Below are 16,836 nucleotides of genomic sequence, written 5' to 3' on the forward strand. Positions count from 1 at the left end.
CTCTGGTGAAAGGCTTTCCACAGGAAATCCTGAGACTCCACAGGATCTCACTGCCTCATCTCCGATCTCCTCCCCCTTTAGATGGGTCCCCACCTCCTTGGAGGGTATTTTTTGCTCCATTTAGAATGCAGCCCAGAAGAGAGACAGTGCCTGGGTTAGAATCCTGCCTCTGTCCATCCTTGCTGCAGGAACCCAGGCAAGGGTCTTCACCTCTCTGAGCCTGTTTCCTTTTCTGTAAAATGGGGGTGCTCCTGGGGAAATGCAAAGCAAAGTCACAATGAAATACCACTGTGCTCACACTAAGAATCAAAAAGACAGATAATAACAAGCACTGGCAAAGATGTGGAGAAACTGGAACACACACATTGCTGGTGGAATTATAAAACGGTGCAGCCACTTGGGAAAACAGTCTGACAGTGTCTCAGAATGTTAAGCAGAGTTACTGTATGATCCAGCAGTTCCACTCCTAGGTATATACCCAAGAGAACTGAAAACGTATGTCCACACAAAAACTTATGCCTGAGTACTCACTCATAGCAGCCTTATTCATAATAGCCCCAAAGTGGACACAATCCAAATCCCCATCAACTGATGCATGGATGATTAAAAGGTAGTGTATCCAGACAACAGAATATTATTTGGCAGTAAAAAAGAATGAAGTACTGATACTTGCTACACCATGGATTATTCTAAGTGATAATCAAAACATTGTTCTAAGTGAAAGCAGCCAGACACAAAAGGTTACGTGTAGTGTGATTCCATTTGTATGGAATGTCTAGAATAGAAAAATCCATAGAAACAGAAAGCAGACTGGTGGTTGCCAGGGCTGGGGGAAAGGAAAGTGGGGGGGTGACTGCTAACGGGTATGGGGTTCTTTTGGGGGCAATGGAAATGTTCTAAAATTGACTAGGGTGATGGACACACAACTCTGTAAATAAACAAAAAAAACCCACTGAAATTTCAGTATTGTACGCTTTACATGGGTGAATTGTACGGCATGTGAATTATATCTCAATAAAGCTGTTGAGAGAAACGGGATCCTCTTAACAACAGCGCAGTGCCCACATGCCCACAGCAGGCACATGGGAGGCACTTGGAAAATCCTGGCTCCTATTAGTATTGCTGTGATTTTTTTATGTGGAAGCCAAAGCCAAGTTGTGCCGACCTCAGAGCAGAGCTGGAGGGGGCAGCCTGAGGTGGGAGGGACCTGGAGGAGGGAAGTTCCCAAAGGGGGTACCCAGGCCCTGCCTTGAAGGCTTAGAAAACTGTCCTTGCACCCCCAGGTTAGTTGCTCCCCAGCGTAAGAATAAAGTGGGCGAGGCACTTGTTACAAATTTAGCTGTCCAGGCCCCCTCCTGTCCTTTAGATCTGCCCCACCCTTATCTATAGCCAGCACCCTAGTGGGTCTCATGATGGGGAGAGAGGACCACTGGCTGTGGATAGCCTCCCACACTCTTGTTCCTGAGTGACTCCAGCACCCCCCTTCCCCAGATCCCTTGGTCTCCAAGGTCCTGAATTCCGGCCCAAACTCCACTCACCCTGGTCTCCTGGCTGCTCTCAGATATGGGACCCTCCCAGGGCTCCCCTGTCAACTCTGTCCCAGAATTTTCTTTTCTGTTCCCTGCTGGGTGGGCATGGGGGAAACTGACAGCAAGGATCAGGCCCCTGCCCCCTCTTCTTGATCCTTCATCCCGGGATTCAGAGTGTGAGGCAGCGATGCCCCAATTCAGAAGGGGAGAGAGTGTTCAGTAAGTTTCAACCCAGGGGCTGGACCCTCCCAGTGCAGGGGCAGGACTGACCGCACTCCGAGTCCCTAGTAAGTGCTGGCTTGTGTGATCAGCTAACTGGGAGGGCAGGACAGTGAAGATCATCCCAGCAGTTCAGTGAGGAACGAGCTTGGGGCAGGAGATGACAGAGGCCTGGAACAGGGAGAGGGGAAGGAACTCAGGAGCCCCATCAGGGACCCTGGAAATGGGCCGGGTTCCCTGACCTCTTGAGGCCCACACATCACTCAAACCCAGGGCCATCTGAGTCACGGGAGTGTGTGAGTAACCCAGGTTTGGGGTCTATCCCTGAAGATTCTGACCCAGTCATCCTAGAGTGGAGCCCAGGAATGTGTATGTCCAACAGGATTCTAATGGAGGCGGCCAGTGGAGTGTAGTTGGAGAAACACTGCACCATATGATTCTTTAAAGAAACACACATAACTAAAAAATAGTAACTACAAACATGGGTGCTTGTGTCACTTAACACATGCTACGGGCCTTGCTTCTTACCTGCTCTTGGAGACCTATCATGTTTTTTGCTGCCGGTTAGCGTAACTGAAGAGCGTTTCAGCACATGATGCGCTGCAATTACCCAAACCACCTGCCTCCTGACGGACATCTAACTTACTTCTAATGATTTGCTATTACAGGTAATGATAATCTGAGTATGGCTCTAGGAACAGCTTGGTACTCTTGGGGTATTTCAGAGTGTGTGGAAAATCCTTAAACATGGATTTACTTGCACCAGATATTTTATCAAATTGCTCTCCCCAAACAACCTTGACAATCTTAAAAACTTTTTTTTTGAATAAGTGGTAAGGGCATATGGTATGAATTTTAAAAGTTCAAAGAGTATGTATATAGAGAGAATTACATTCTGTTCCCACCCATCCACATCTCACAATTCTTCCTGGAGACAATTACCATTAGGAAGTTCTTGGCTCTCCTTCCAGTTACATTCTGTGCGTGTGTGTGTGTGTGTTAAATACACCGAAGTTCTGCACCTTGCTTTCTCCACTTAACAAACTTCCTTGGCAATGGTTCCACATGGATTTTTTATTGGCTGTAGAAGAGCCCATGATATGGAGGAACCGTGATTTATGCAGCCAGTCCCCTGGTGATGAACACTGAGGTGGTTTCTAATCTTGTGCTATCATAAACAATGTTTATTGTCAATTTACTAGATTATAAATCTGCGCATACATATGCAAATATGTCTGTAGGATAAATATTTAGAAGTTAGAATTGCTGAGTCAAAGGGTTTTTGCATTTTTAATTTTGGTAAATATTGCAATATTGATCTCCACAGAAGTTGGACCGGCTTACACTCCTACAAGCTGTGTATGCGGGAGAGCGACCCTGTGTCCTGATTTCCCCCTGACTCCCCTACACTCACCAACCCTATTATCAAATGTTTTTTTGATCCTGGTCAATCCATGGGTTACATGGTGCATTTAAGAAAAATTTGCATTTTTCTTAAAAGTGAAACTGAGCATCTTTTTGCTTATTTAAGAACCATTTGTACTTCCTTTCCTATGAACTGACAAGTTCATAATCTTTGCCCATTTTTCTGTTGGCTTGTTGCTTGTCATCTTATTGATTTGTAGGAGCTCTTGGCGAGATGGATTGCAAATATTTTTCTCAGTCTTTTGTTGGTCTTTTGACTTTGCTTTTGGTGTTTTTTCCCCAAGTAAACTTAAAAAAATTATTAGATAGTTTATATCCATTAATCTTTTATTTTCTCATTTCTGTATTATGTCTCATTTCTATAAGTGTAAATTTTACCCTTCAGGAATTTAAACTGCTTTAAAGTATAAGGTTCCAGTTTTTTTTCCCCCTAGATTTCTATCTCTTATCTCAACACTATTTTTCCTCCACTGACCTGACACGCCATCATCATCATATTCCAAATTCCCACATACATATGGACTGCATCTCAACTTTCTTTTCTACTCCCTTGATCTCATTCATGGGTCAGCACTACACGGTTTTAATTATTACGGTTTTGTAACATATTTTAATAGATTCTAAGGCTGTTTTCTACTTCCCTTTCTGTTTAATTTTTGTTTCCAGAAATTGCCTAGATTCTTTTTTGCTTTTCCATGTGAACCTCTGAATCAAATTATCTAGTTAAAAAATTTTGATTGTTATTTTAGTTGGGATCAGTAAAATTCATAAGTTAATAGCCAGAACTTACATTTTATGACCATGTTTTTCTATCATATCTCAACTCTCCCCTCTCTGGAATGCCCTCTTATTCTAAGACTTCTTGTGTGTGCTTCTAAAAGGGTATTTTTAAAATGGATTTTTGGATGCACAGAAAGATTATATATGGACTGATGTGTGTAATATATAAAAATGTGGGGTTTTTTGGCCGGGGGAGGTAATTAGGTTTACTTATTCTTAGAGGAGATGCCAGGGATTGAACCCAGGACCTTGTGCATGCTAAGTATGCACTCTACCGCTTTAGCTACACCCTCCCCCCATATAGAAAAATGTTAACTGGAGAATCTAGGTGGTGGGTATATGGGTGTTCCCTCTATAATTATTTAAACTTTTATATGTGTTTACAATTTTTTTATAATAAGATGTTGAGGAAAGAGAGAGCATTTAGAAGTTTTCTTCCTGTAGACTTTGCATATTTTTTGAATTTAATTCCAAAACACTTGTTGCTATCGTGATGGAATCTTTTCTTCTGTACGTCTTCCAACTAGACGCAGTTTGTGTAAGTGTGAGTGCTGCTGGTTGTTGTAGTTCAACTTTTGTATCCAGCCACCTTATTAAATTTTTATTGCTTGTAATAATTTTTCATTTGATTAATGATATCCCCAAGTAAGATTATCTTCTTCATTTCTTTCCAATATATATATGCTTTATTTTTTTCTCTTGTCTAATTGCATTGGTCCGTACTTCCAAGATAATGTTAAATTATGGAACTCATAGAGACATCTGTGCCTTGCTTTTAGCTTTAATATGAATGCTTCTCATGTTTCCAATCCTGGCTTTTGAATATATGTCTGGAGTCTCCTGTAAATGATTTAAGAGACTCAAGCCTTATTGATGAGACACCCAGACACTGCAGTATGAATGCCCATTTCAGGCAGGTACCACCCAAGCTAGGTTCCAGGAATATGCCCACTCCACTCCTTTAAAAAAAAAAAGGGGGGGGGGGGAACATTTCTTTCTTTCTTTCTTTTTGTTGGGGGAGGAGGTAATTAGGTTTACTTATTTTGAGAGGTACTGGGGGCTGAACCCAGGACTTTGTGCACGCTAGGCATGTACTCTACCACTTGAGCTATATACCCTCTCCCCTCAAAAAAAAAAAGGAAAAAATTTCTGCAAACTTTCCAATACAGCTCTGCACACCAACAGGTATGGCATTTAGAGCATGGGCTTTGAGGTCTCATAGACATGGTTTCAAACCTCAGCTCTGCCACTTCTAAGGTCACCTCCCCTCCTTGAACCTCAAAGTTTCCTTGGGGAATTTAAGGGGACACTGTGAGCTCAGCACCGAGCACACTGAGGCTATTCTCATTCAACAGCATGGAGGACAGGGCCTGGAATCTGCACTGCTGGTGGGCTCTGTGCATATTAAGTTGCCTGAAAAGACATCTAGTAGGCGGAGAGCTGTGGTCACTTCTAAGGAGTGGGATAGAAAGGATATACCCCAGTAGGCTGAATATTTATAAAGAGCAAGTATTATATCTGTGACTTAAAACACATACAAGTATATAAAGAAAATCAACCAAGAAACAAAAGTACATAAAATGAGGGGAATGTAAGATGCCAAGGTTGGCAGGAATCCTAGAATGTCTGAGTCCCCTTGACAAGGTCCCCTCCTCCAGTGATGAGAGGCACTCTCCCTCCGACGGAAGCCCTTGCTGACACCACGTGGAGCAGACCCTGGAGTCACGTTCACCCCACTCCCCCTCTAGCCTACTCTCCCACCCTCTTCCCACTCCCACTTCTTTTTTCGCTTGAGTCAGTCCTGATTTCGTTTCGGTATCCACACTCCTTTGAGGCCACTTGTCTCAGTAAAGTCTTGCCCACTCCCCGACTCAGCATGTGAATCTTAATCTAAGCTAGGGGCTCTTAATGTGGAGTCCACAGACCTCCCTGACCTAGAGTACGTGGATGAAATGCATGGGATTCACAAACTTGCACTGGGGAAAAAAAAAAACAAACCAAAAAACCTGTCTTTATCTTCACTAACCTTCAACCAAAATTTAGTATTTCCTTCTACTATGAATGTAAGCAACATTCATCATTAGCAGTAACTGGTGACGTTGTCAACAATGGAAATCACAAACATTTTCATTTCACAACACAGTTGTTACAGGTATCTCAGAACATTGTTTACACCCATCACTGCTTAAAAATTATGGTTGTTATTAGATCTGCCACTAGATTTTGTTATTTAAGGCACTAACAAAGAAGCAATTTTATTCCTATATTGCATTAAAATATATATATATTTTGAAAACTGTATTTCAATATAATGGGTTTCTTTTGTAATCCCGTCATTTCTTTCCCATGCAATTAAGTGGAGTATTCTGGGAAGGGGTCCATAGGTTTCACCAGACTGCCAAAGGGGTCCAAGAGATGGATAAACCCTGGTCTAAGCCAATGCTGGCAATTCCATCATCATCGCTGGAGACCAGCTTAGGAAGCGCCATGTGATCCTAGTGTGTTACACTCACAATGAGATGCAAGGATCTGTTGGAAGGAGAGTGGAGTCCCTCTTGGGGAAGGTTTCTTAAGAGAAGACACAAGGAAGTCATACTTTCTTCCTCTGCTTCTTAGTGTCTGAGCATGTGAGCTGGGAATTTCTTCCACCATTGGGCAGCCATGTGGAGAGATCCACTTGAGATACAGAAAAGACGGATGAAAGAAACCTGGGTCTTTGAGGATGTAGTTGATCTGGTGAATTAGCCAGATAGGAACCTCCCTACCTCTAGACTCTGGTTATCAATCAATAAATCCCTTAGGATTTAGGCCATCAGGTCAGTTGTCTTTTATTTGCAGACAAGAGCACTTTCTCTAATGCACCATGCTATTTTTGTTCCCCTGTGTTTTTTTCACACTTGGTCCTAACCATCACTGGGGTGACACAGAGAAACAGGCCAGCTCCCTCTTTCATTTGACCCTAATTTAGATTGGTCAGATCTTCTTTCCTCAAGGCTGAACATCTTCAGGCCCTTCAACTGGACTCATGCGCCATGGTTTTGAGACCTTTATCTACCCCTAACGTGCATGTCTATCCAGATCTCAAACCTTAGCATGCTTCAGAATCATGCTAACATTTGTTAACATTAGCTTGTTAAAGCACACATTTCCAGGTCCTACTCCCAGAGTTTCAGGTTCAGCAGGGCTTGAGTAGGTCCCAATAATTTGTATTTTCCAGCAAATTCCTATGTGATGCTGATGCTGCTGGCCTTGAAAACCACTGGTCAATGTCGCTACAAAAACACAGCTTTAAAAAATGAAACCACTACTCAAGATGGGGTCTGACTAGTGCTGAGCAGAGCAGGACTGTCGCCTGCCTCAGTATGAACAGCATGCTCCTATTACTGCAGCCCAAATTGCAGACTGCTTTTTCATACTACTGAACTGCCTGTCACCAAAACTTTAAAACCGGTGTCATACGTGTAGCTCCTAAACAATCTCCCTGTTTTTTATTGCATGCTTATTATGTGCCAAGTGCTTTAAGGAGTTAATCTCATTTAATTCTCATGGCAACCCTTGAAATGGGCAGCTATCTCTTTTGGGAAAACTGATGTCTAGAGAAATAAAGAAAAACAATTCCCAAGGTCAGCTAGCTGGTAAATAAATGAAGGACCCAAGATTTGACCCTGGGCTATAGGACTCTACAATTAAGAACTCTGCTCCTGCTTAACAGCATCAATTAATCAGCTGCCCTTCGGGGCCCAAGACAAATTTACCTAATTGTGCCTCATCCAGCTCATTTCTTTGTCTTATCTACAAGGTCATCAAATGTGATTTTTGTCAAATGCCCCAGATTCTTGAGCCTCTTATATCTCCTTCACCCACAACTCAGTCCTTTCACTGCCCCCACTGCTGCCCCTGAGAGGAGGAGGTTAGGCTTGCTGAGCTGCACTCACGGCCACAAGAGTTTGGTTCCTGAAAGCGTTAACTGTGTGCACGTTTTAATAAAGGCCATTTTCTAGGCTACAGCTATAAAAATGTTCCAATTTAATATGCAAATGTACCACAAGTGATTTAGGATGTGCTAAGCCTTTACTGTCCTAGTTGCAGTTATGTTGATTTAGCCCATAGCTTTATAGTTAATAATTTAGTGAGCAACCTTATTTTTTAATCTCCCTTTGTCCTCATGCCTCATCCTTTTTTACATTAAAGGACTTAGGCCTGAGTGAAGATTCAGTTTAATGAACGATCAATCCTTGAGTAAGTGTAGTGGCAAAAGGACTCCCTTGAAATGCTATGAAAAGCTTTAAGTTCATGAGTTTTCATCTTCTTGGTGAGATTCTTGGTTTCATCATAAATATGATGACTCAGTTTATCCCTAATACTTTTTGTATTATATTCTATTTTGCTTGATGTTAACAATGTTAGGTGAATTTTCTTTGGTTAGTATTTGCCTGGGGTATCTTTTTCTGTTTTCAACACTGCTGTGTCATTGTCTTGGTTATATCTGTTATACACAGCTTATAGCTGGACTTCGATTAAAAAAAAAATCTCATCTGGTAGTCTCTGTCTTTAATAGGTAAGTTTAATCCACTTACATTTATTGTGATCACTGATTTATGTGGACTTATTTTTTACCATCTTATTTTGAATGTATGTGTGTTTTCTGTTACCATGAGTTATTTTTGTTTTTTTTTTTTAAGGGGGGATAGCACAGGTGGTTACTTTATGCTTTTTCTTCTTTCTTGACTTTTGATGGATAGCATTCTTTAGCATTCCAAATTCTTTTTGCTCCCCACTGATTTGAAAGCTTTGTATAACATTTCTTTTAGTGGTTTCATTTTACTTTTTAACATACTTAAGTATATATTTTCCTAACAACATAAAGTTTTTCTGTATCTCTACTTTCTTTTCGACAAGGCAATCCCTCGAATGCCATGTAACTACCAACTGAATTGCCTTCTTCTCCATCATATTTGGTTTTAGAATTTTAGTTCCATTGTTTATCACAACATTTAGTATTTATATGTTCAGAAATTAATTAGATTCACCAATGTACTTGACCAATTTCTGTACTTAATATATTCCTTCTTTTATTTTTCCCTTTTGCTGAAGTATTTGCTTTAGTAATCCTTTCAGCGAGGGTACAGGTGGTAAATTCTCTTAGTCTATGAAAGTCTGAAAATACCTGTTATTTGATTTCCTTTGTCAGTGTTCATCCAGCTGTTTGTTGAGGTAGGCTGGTCATATTTTCCCCTTTGCATGATCAGGATATTATTTCTCTGTCTCTGTCATCCATTGCACATTGATGAGAAATCTGCTGTCAGTTCAACTGGATTTCCTTTGTTGTCTTTATTCTCTGTAACTCTTAAGATTTTTCTCTTTATCTTTGACATTCTATTCTATCATTACAATGTGTTTGGTTGAGATTTATTTTTAACTGTTCTATTTAGCACATGGTATATGTGTTTTTCATCTGAGGATTTTCTTTTTGATTCTGAAATATTCTCAGTCACCATTTCTTAAATATTATGTCTCCATTACATCCTCTTCTATCCTTCTGGAATTCCTATTACACATATGTTGGAGTCTTTCTGTCTCCTTGCTGTGTCTAAACTGCTTTTTCATATTTTCTATTTCTTTATCTCTCTGTGCTACTTTCTGGGTAAATTACTCAGAAATATCTTTCAATTCACTAATTGTCTCTTCAACTATGTTTTATTTAGAATTTACCCCATTTGAATTCACTTCAGTAATGATACTTTTCATTTTTAGGATTCCTAATTATTTCTTTTTCACATCAATGGTTAATTCTGCTTGTTTTTGTTTCATAACTTTTTTTTTCTTTTTACAAGTTATTCTTTCCTTTACCTTTGTTAGGATCCTAAAGCTTTAACATAATTTTCATAAGCTCTATTATTTGCACTTACCATGAGCAAATTCATCTGTTAAGAATTGAGTTTGTTGGCTGTCTCTCTGTCAGTTTTCTGCAAGTGATTTAGAATTTTGGTTTCAAGCTTATTTTCAAGAGAAATCTTTCTGTCCATTTTCTTTCTCTGCACTTGTCTAAATACAGATCCTCAGTGCCCTAGTCCCAAACTGGGCTTCCTGTTGGCAGCTCGGGATCCCCAGCTTTGGGTACAATCAGAGATGTCACAGATGCAGTTAGTGAGTCAAGGTGGCATGGTTCAGGTCCCCAGTTACCAGACCTCCATCTACTCCTCTCTGTTACCTGAGATATGGTTTCAAGCAATAAGTCTGATGCTGGACCTCTGCTTCTCGAGGAATCCTTTTGGTCTTGAATTCCTAGTCACTCCTGCCTGTTTCCAGACCCAGAGCTTGGCAGGTCTGAGGCTTCAGCTTCCATTTATCTCTGTGTTTCTGTTTCCTTAAGTTATCGTATTTGTAGGTGTGGCTATTGAGTTTAATCATTTAAAAATACAATTAATCTATTGTTGCAGTGTATAAACAGAGGTTATTTTTCCCCACTAATTCATGGATGGTGTGGTTAAATTTTCTTACATCAGTTTTACTGAGGCACATGTGATTTATAGACAATAAAAGCACTCATTTAAAGTGTATAATTTGATAAAGTCTCGTATAATCACCACTACAATCAAGAAAAGAATACTTTCATCACCCTCCAAACTTCTTTTGTACCCCTTTGCTATCAAGTCCCTTCCCCAAACCCCAGCCACTGGTCTATACTTTCCATAGATTAGTTCTGCCTTTCCTAGAATTTCATATAAATTGAATCAGACAATATATACTCTTTTGTGTTTGGCTTCTCTCACTAAGCATGGTGATTCTGAGATTCACCCATGTTACATGCACCAGTACTTCATTCTTTTGTACTGTTGAGTAGTATTCTGTTGTTTGGATGCATCACAACTTGCTTATCCATTCTGCTATTGGTGGGCATTTAGGCTGTTTCTAGTTAGGGGCTATTTTATATAAATCTGCCATGAACATTCCTACGCAAATCTTTGTATGGACATATTTTCATTTCTCTTACATAAATACCTAAGAGTGGGATTGCTGGGCAGCATGGTAAATGTATGTTTAACTTTATAAGAAACTTCCAAACTGTTTTTCAAAGTGGCTACAGCATTTTGCATTTCCATCTGCAATGTATGAGAGTTCTGGTTGAGGAACAGGTTATTTTTAAAGCATGAACTCAACGCCATCTTCACTGTGGGTAACTGTAAAAACACTTTAGAATGCACACTGAGCTATAAAATGCCAGGGATGGTAATGAAGGCTGGGGGAAGGCACAGACTTTCAGGGTCCTGTGTACTGCTGTATCTCCAATGCCGAGCACAGGTCTTGAATCATGGCAAGCACTCAATAAATGAATCAATGAATAAAGATTTGTCACTGACAGGCATTAACAGCTTTTAAGGGTTGGGTCAAAGTTTGGACCTACTGCATCTTATTTAAGCAAAGGAAGTTTTTTAGAGTCCTGTTTTCTCCCTCCCTACATTTCACAAGATGCTTGTTTTGAACCAGTTGGCATTCTACCCCATTACTATGAGATCTACTGTCCCCTTTAGCCAGACTTCTCTTCTCAGCCCAAAACGGCCACTCTGCCTCCCATCACTGGGTCTGCATTCAGCCAGGAGGATGGAGGAAAAGGGAGAGAAGGGCATACACTCTCTTTTTAAGGATACTTGCTTGAAGTTGAAGATTATTTCTGCTTATCTATCATGAGCCAGAATTTAGTCACATAGCCGCATCTAGCGACAAGGGACATGGGAAAGTGTGGCCTTTATTCTGAGCAGCCGTATGCCTAGATAAGCAGCAGTGTTATTTTACTTAGAAGAAGGGGAGAGTAGATATTTATGACTTCTGGCAGGCTCTACCCTGAGCTTGACTTTGTCCTGAACTTTAGGCACTTTGATTTTAATAAACTATATTATTTGAAAAACATGGTTGCTCCTAAACTCCAGGGAGAACCTTTCAACTCACTATACACAAAAAAAGCCAGGCTGGTGGGTAAGGAGGTGTCTCACTCAGCATCTCCAGGCACCAGCTCCTACCACTTAGACCAGCCACCCTGGATTCTCCCTGAAGGTTGTTTGTTACAGCTACAGGGAATGGGGAGCAGTTGAAGGATGATGCATTCAGAGAAGGGGAAGTTAATGATGGAATGTGTAGATGGGTCCACACTGCTGACCTTCCAAGGACCCAAGTGACTGCATTCTGGTGACCTACCTGAGGAAGCTCTGATGGGCCCGATAGCTGAGCTGGCTGCAGAGAGCTGGGTCCACTCAGCTGCCCCTCCCATGGTCCATCAGGCTTAGTGTCCAGGAAACTTGGCAGCCTACAGAGGGCAGGGCATGTCCCAGAGCTGTGTATCCAATACAGTAGCCATTAGCTACATGTATTTTTAAATATAAACTAATAAAATTAAATGTTCCCAAGTTCCCAAGTTGTACTGGCCACATTGCAAGTGCTCAACAGACATCTGTGGCTAGTGGCCACCATATAGAATAAAGCAGACAAAAACACTTCCATCACTGAAGAAAGTTCTATCGGATAGCTGCCCTAGAGAAAAGACATCTCAGGTTGAATTACAGAGGTAGAGCAAGAAAGAGGCAGGTGATGGGGCTGATCTACACTGTGCCAGGCAGACCCCAGCTGGGACCATGGGCCCCACACCCTGCAAAGGAAGCAAATGAGAGAGGAAGGTGTTCAGGCAAGGGGCCAGAGTGGGCAGGAAACGTATCCGTGTCTTGTTTAAAGGATGTTTTAGTAAGGGCTCCTTCAGAAGCAGGTGCTGGGATGAAGATTTAAGGGTAAGTGGTTTACTTGGGAGGTGATCCCAGAAAGCACTAGTAGGGGAGTGGGAAATGAGACAGGGGAAGTGTGCACAGTCGGGCAAGTGTCCACAGTGAGCAGATGGGGCTCCATCCTACTCGGGAACTCTGGCAGCCACTGTAGAGCACACAACTTAAAGCTCCCCAGGGCTCCCAAGGGCTGAGGGAGCTGTGGATTTTATGCATTAACTTCCATCAGTCATTGGCTGAAGGCTGCTCCCAGGGTGTTAACTGGCCAGGACTTCGGGCCTACTAAGTATGGAGACAGAAGGCCTTCCTTACCTGTATAAAGTCCTCAGGCAGAGATGCAAACATGGGGCAGCTGGAAGTTGGTTGGAGAACATTGAGGTGGTAAGATCTGAGGGATGTGGTCTAGGCACTCAGCATGTCTGGTACAAAGAAGACCAAATCCTTAACCTCCAGCCTCATCATACACACACACACACACTCCTTGCACACCTGTCATGCTGGCCTCACCCTTTCCCCTAGAATCACCCTGTTACCTCCCACCACAGTACCTTTGCACATGCTGTAGTGGGAATGTCTGAAGCACTCTTCTACTATTTCCCATCCCTCTTCATCTAGTCAAGTCCTACTTATTCTTCAGATCTTGGCTCAAATGTCCCTTCCTCTAGGTAGCCTTTTCTGAGGGACCCCAGCTTAGCCCAGGACAAGAACAAGTCCTCCTGTTGCACACTGTCCCAGCTCCCTGTCCTTTAAGTGTGTTGTTACTATATTTGTGAGGTTAGTTGATCAGCACTGTCTTCCAATCAGACTTAAAGGAAGACTGCTTGCTTTGTTCACAGTGACACATAGTAGGTCCCCAAGAAACATATGTTGAGTGAATGAATGAAAAATGAATGAATGAATTCCAGTCCAATCAACTAAGACTCCCAGTAGCCAGAGAATTTACCAGCTAAAGACCCCAGGAAGAGGAGGCTAATTAGCAATTCATTAGGATCCATTTTCACTTCTGTAGTCAATGCTAATCACTTGTTTGTTTAAAACAGAAGTTTTGCACTCATTAAATCCATTAGTAAATGAAAATGCTTCTCAGGAAAGTCTGGCCTCCCACACTGGAGTGTAAATTCTAAGGCTGCACCCCCTACTTTGTCTAGACTTCCCAGAAGTTAGGAAAGCAGGTGCTCACAAGCTGGAATTACTCTGGACGAGGATCTGAGTCCCCCTTCACAGTGGGACTTTAGGTACCTACTTCTTCGGCCTTCTAACCTCTGAGTTTCTGCCCCTCTAAAATGGACACAACATTCAATCTCAGGACTAGTTGTGAAGATTAGAGGGAGCTATGTACCAGGAGTGTCAGCTCACAGCTTGGCATTATCCTCCTTGATGGCTGGTAGAGGGTCTAGTTTGAGAATGTAGCCCCACTGTCATGAACTCTTGTTAACAACCAGGCTCCTCTCTACTCCCAAGCAACCCAGCTTAAAGGCTCACAGTCCATGCTGTGCTCACCCTGAGCTTGCATTAGCTCATTTCATCTTCACTGCAAGACAATTATTACCTGCATTTGTGGATGTGGAAACTGAGGCGTGGAGAGAAGAGGCACTTGCCCGTGGCCTTTGCTCCTCCCCTGAGCTGTCTCCTCCAGGAAGCTGTCGCTGATCCTCGAGGCAGAAATGTGGTCTCCCCAGTCTGTGCTCCATCAGGTGGGGCTGCCGGTCCTGGGTCTTACTCATCCTCCAGTTCCCAGGGACCTGGTGCCCTGTAGAAATGGAACAGCTACCTGTGTCCAAGAGTTAACTACATACTAGTCTCAGTGCTCTCCCTGCGTTAAATCACTGAGTCCTCACAAAAATTCTATAGGGGGAGCTATTAACTATTATTCCCACCTTACAGATAAGGAAATTGACGTGTCCAAGGTCACACAGCTGGAAAGTGTCTGCCTTCCGAGCCCACACACAACACCCCTGGAGAAACAGTTCTGCCCCCAAAACAGGCCCCAGGAACGGTGGAGGGGAGGGCTTGGGGTGGCCTGGCAAGGGTGAGCGCTGCCCCTCATCCAGTTAGAGCCCTGCAGAAAGTCACAGAACAACTTCCCTGGGGCCATGCTACCAACTCGGTCCTCAGGCACCTACTGAGTGCCTACTGGTGGGAGAGTCAGGTCTGCCTCTGGGGTATTGAACAGACCAGCCTCCCTTCCTGAAGCTTCACCCTTGCATTCAGCCTTATTGCCTACTGTTCCCACCTCCCATTCACATGAGCCACACTCTGCATTTTCCACACTTACTGTACCCTCTACCCAGAGGGGCCCTTCTCTTTGTGTCTGAGGGACAAGTACTACAAAGCCACCTTGGATGTCCTTCTCCTCCATGAAGCCTCCCAATTTCCTTTCAGTTCAACCTCTGTGCTGCCATTAATTCCTCTAAGGTGTCATCATCACCGTGACAACCAACTGCCACAGGACACTGCCCGGGGGCCAGGCCCTGACTCTAGCACTTTATTCTCACCATGCTCTATTCTCACCATGCTCTCAGGGAGGTATTATTTCTATTCATCAAGGCCCAAAGTAATGAAGAGACTTACCTAAGGCAGCAGGGTCAGGATTCAAACCCAGGCTGTCTGTGTCCAGAGGCCATGCTCTTAACTGCTGCTCCAGACCGCCTCCCAATCCAGACTTTATCTCTGCCTTTTCATGATGACTGTCTTGTTTAGCTCTCCTCTGAGCCTGGCTCCTAGAAGACAGCACTTATGTCTTTTTGTCTCTGGACCTGGCACATAAAGAGCCTCGAAAAATGCTTATTGAACTGAAGTTTCCAACCTGCAGATTTTGAATTCTGTTGCATAAACCTAATGTAACTGATCATGTAACTCATCAGGTGATGTTAGCAGCCTCAGGTTTGAATCCATCCTTGCCCTTTATTTGGTGCCTTTGGGCCCATCTCTGGATAGCTGTCAACCTAACAATGAGAGGAAGGCACAAACCACAGCCCTGTCCAAGGTGCTGAAGATGCAGTTATGAATGCGATGGGAAATGGCTGCAAGCCAGAGCTGCAGTGGGGGCTGGGGCAGAGGGCAACATGCAATACCCAGAGAGCACCGAGTGTGAGCTCTAAATTCTACCTGGGCAGTCAGGAAAGCTTCTGAGGCTCGACTTCCTTCTCTTGGGGTCCTGGGGGGCTCAGACGGGCTGGGGCGCGGAATGGCAGATGGTCTTCCTACAAGCAAACCTCCTTGCCTCGGGGCACACAATCCATCCATCCCCTGAAGGGATCCTCTCCAAGATCCCTTTGCTTATTTGGCCTGAGCAATACCTCCTCTCCCCCAAGCCTGCTTCCCCATGAGAAATGCAAAGCACAGGAGAGGGAACCCAGATGATGTTAGGCTCCTATCACCAAAATGTGAGTTTACCATAGAATTATAGACTCATAAGTGTCTTTAATTTTAACAACAGATTTTTTTTTTTTCTGAGTGAGTAAGCTACACATGTATATGGTTAAAAAATGTGAAGAGTATAAAGGGTATAACGTGAAAAGACATGTCATCACTGATCCTGCTACCCTAGAGGCTGCCACTTGGGTGTTCTTGAAGGGAAATTCCACAAAGTACCCCTGTCCCCCATAAATAGTAGCATTGTTCTGCTTGTCTTTTTCTTTAATAATATATCTTGGAGAGGGGAGGGTGTAGCTCAGTGGAAGAGTGCGTGTTTTGCATGCATGAGGTCCTGGGTTCAATCTGCAGTACTCTGTTAAAATAAATAAGTAAAATAATAAACAAATAAAACAAACCTAATTACCTACCCCCCTCTAAAAAAATAAAGTCTTTTAAAATATATATATATATATCTTGGAGATATACACAGAGAACTAGCTCTTTCTTTCAGTAAGACACTTAGTTAACCAGGGCTCTCTGGATGGACCTTTAGGTTGTTTCCAACCTTTTATACTGCAAACAATGCTTCATCATCTTTGCATACAGACAAGGAAACTCCTAAAAGCAGGATTGCTGAGTCAAAGGGTATGTGCATTTAAAATTCTGATAGCCATTGCTGTTTTATTCATTTTGTTATATGGATGTACCATAATTCATTTACCCAGTTCATCCCTCCCTGCTTCCCTCCCTCCTTCCTT

The sequence above is a fragment of the Camelus ferus genome, chromosome 19, assembly GCF_009834535.1.
Source record: "Camelus ferus isolate YT-003-E chromosome 19, BCGSAC_Cfer_1.0, whole genome shotgun sequence".
NCBI lineage: Eukaryota > Metazoa > Chordata > Mammalia > Artiodactyla > Camelidae > Camelus > Camelus ferus.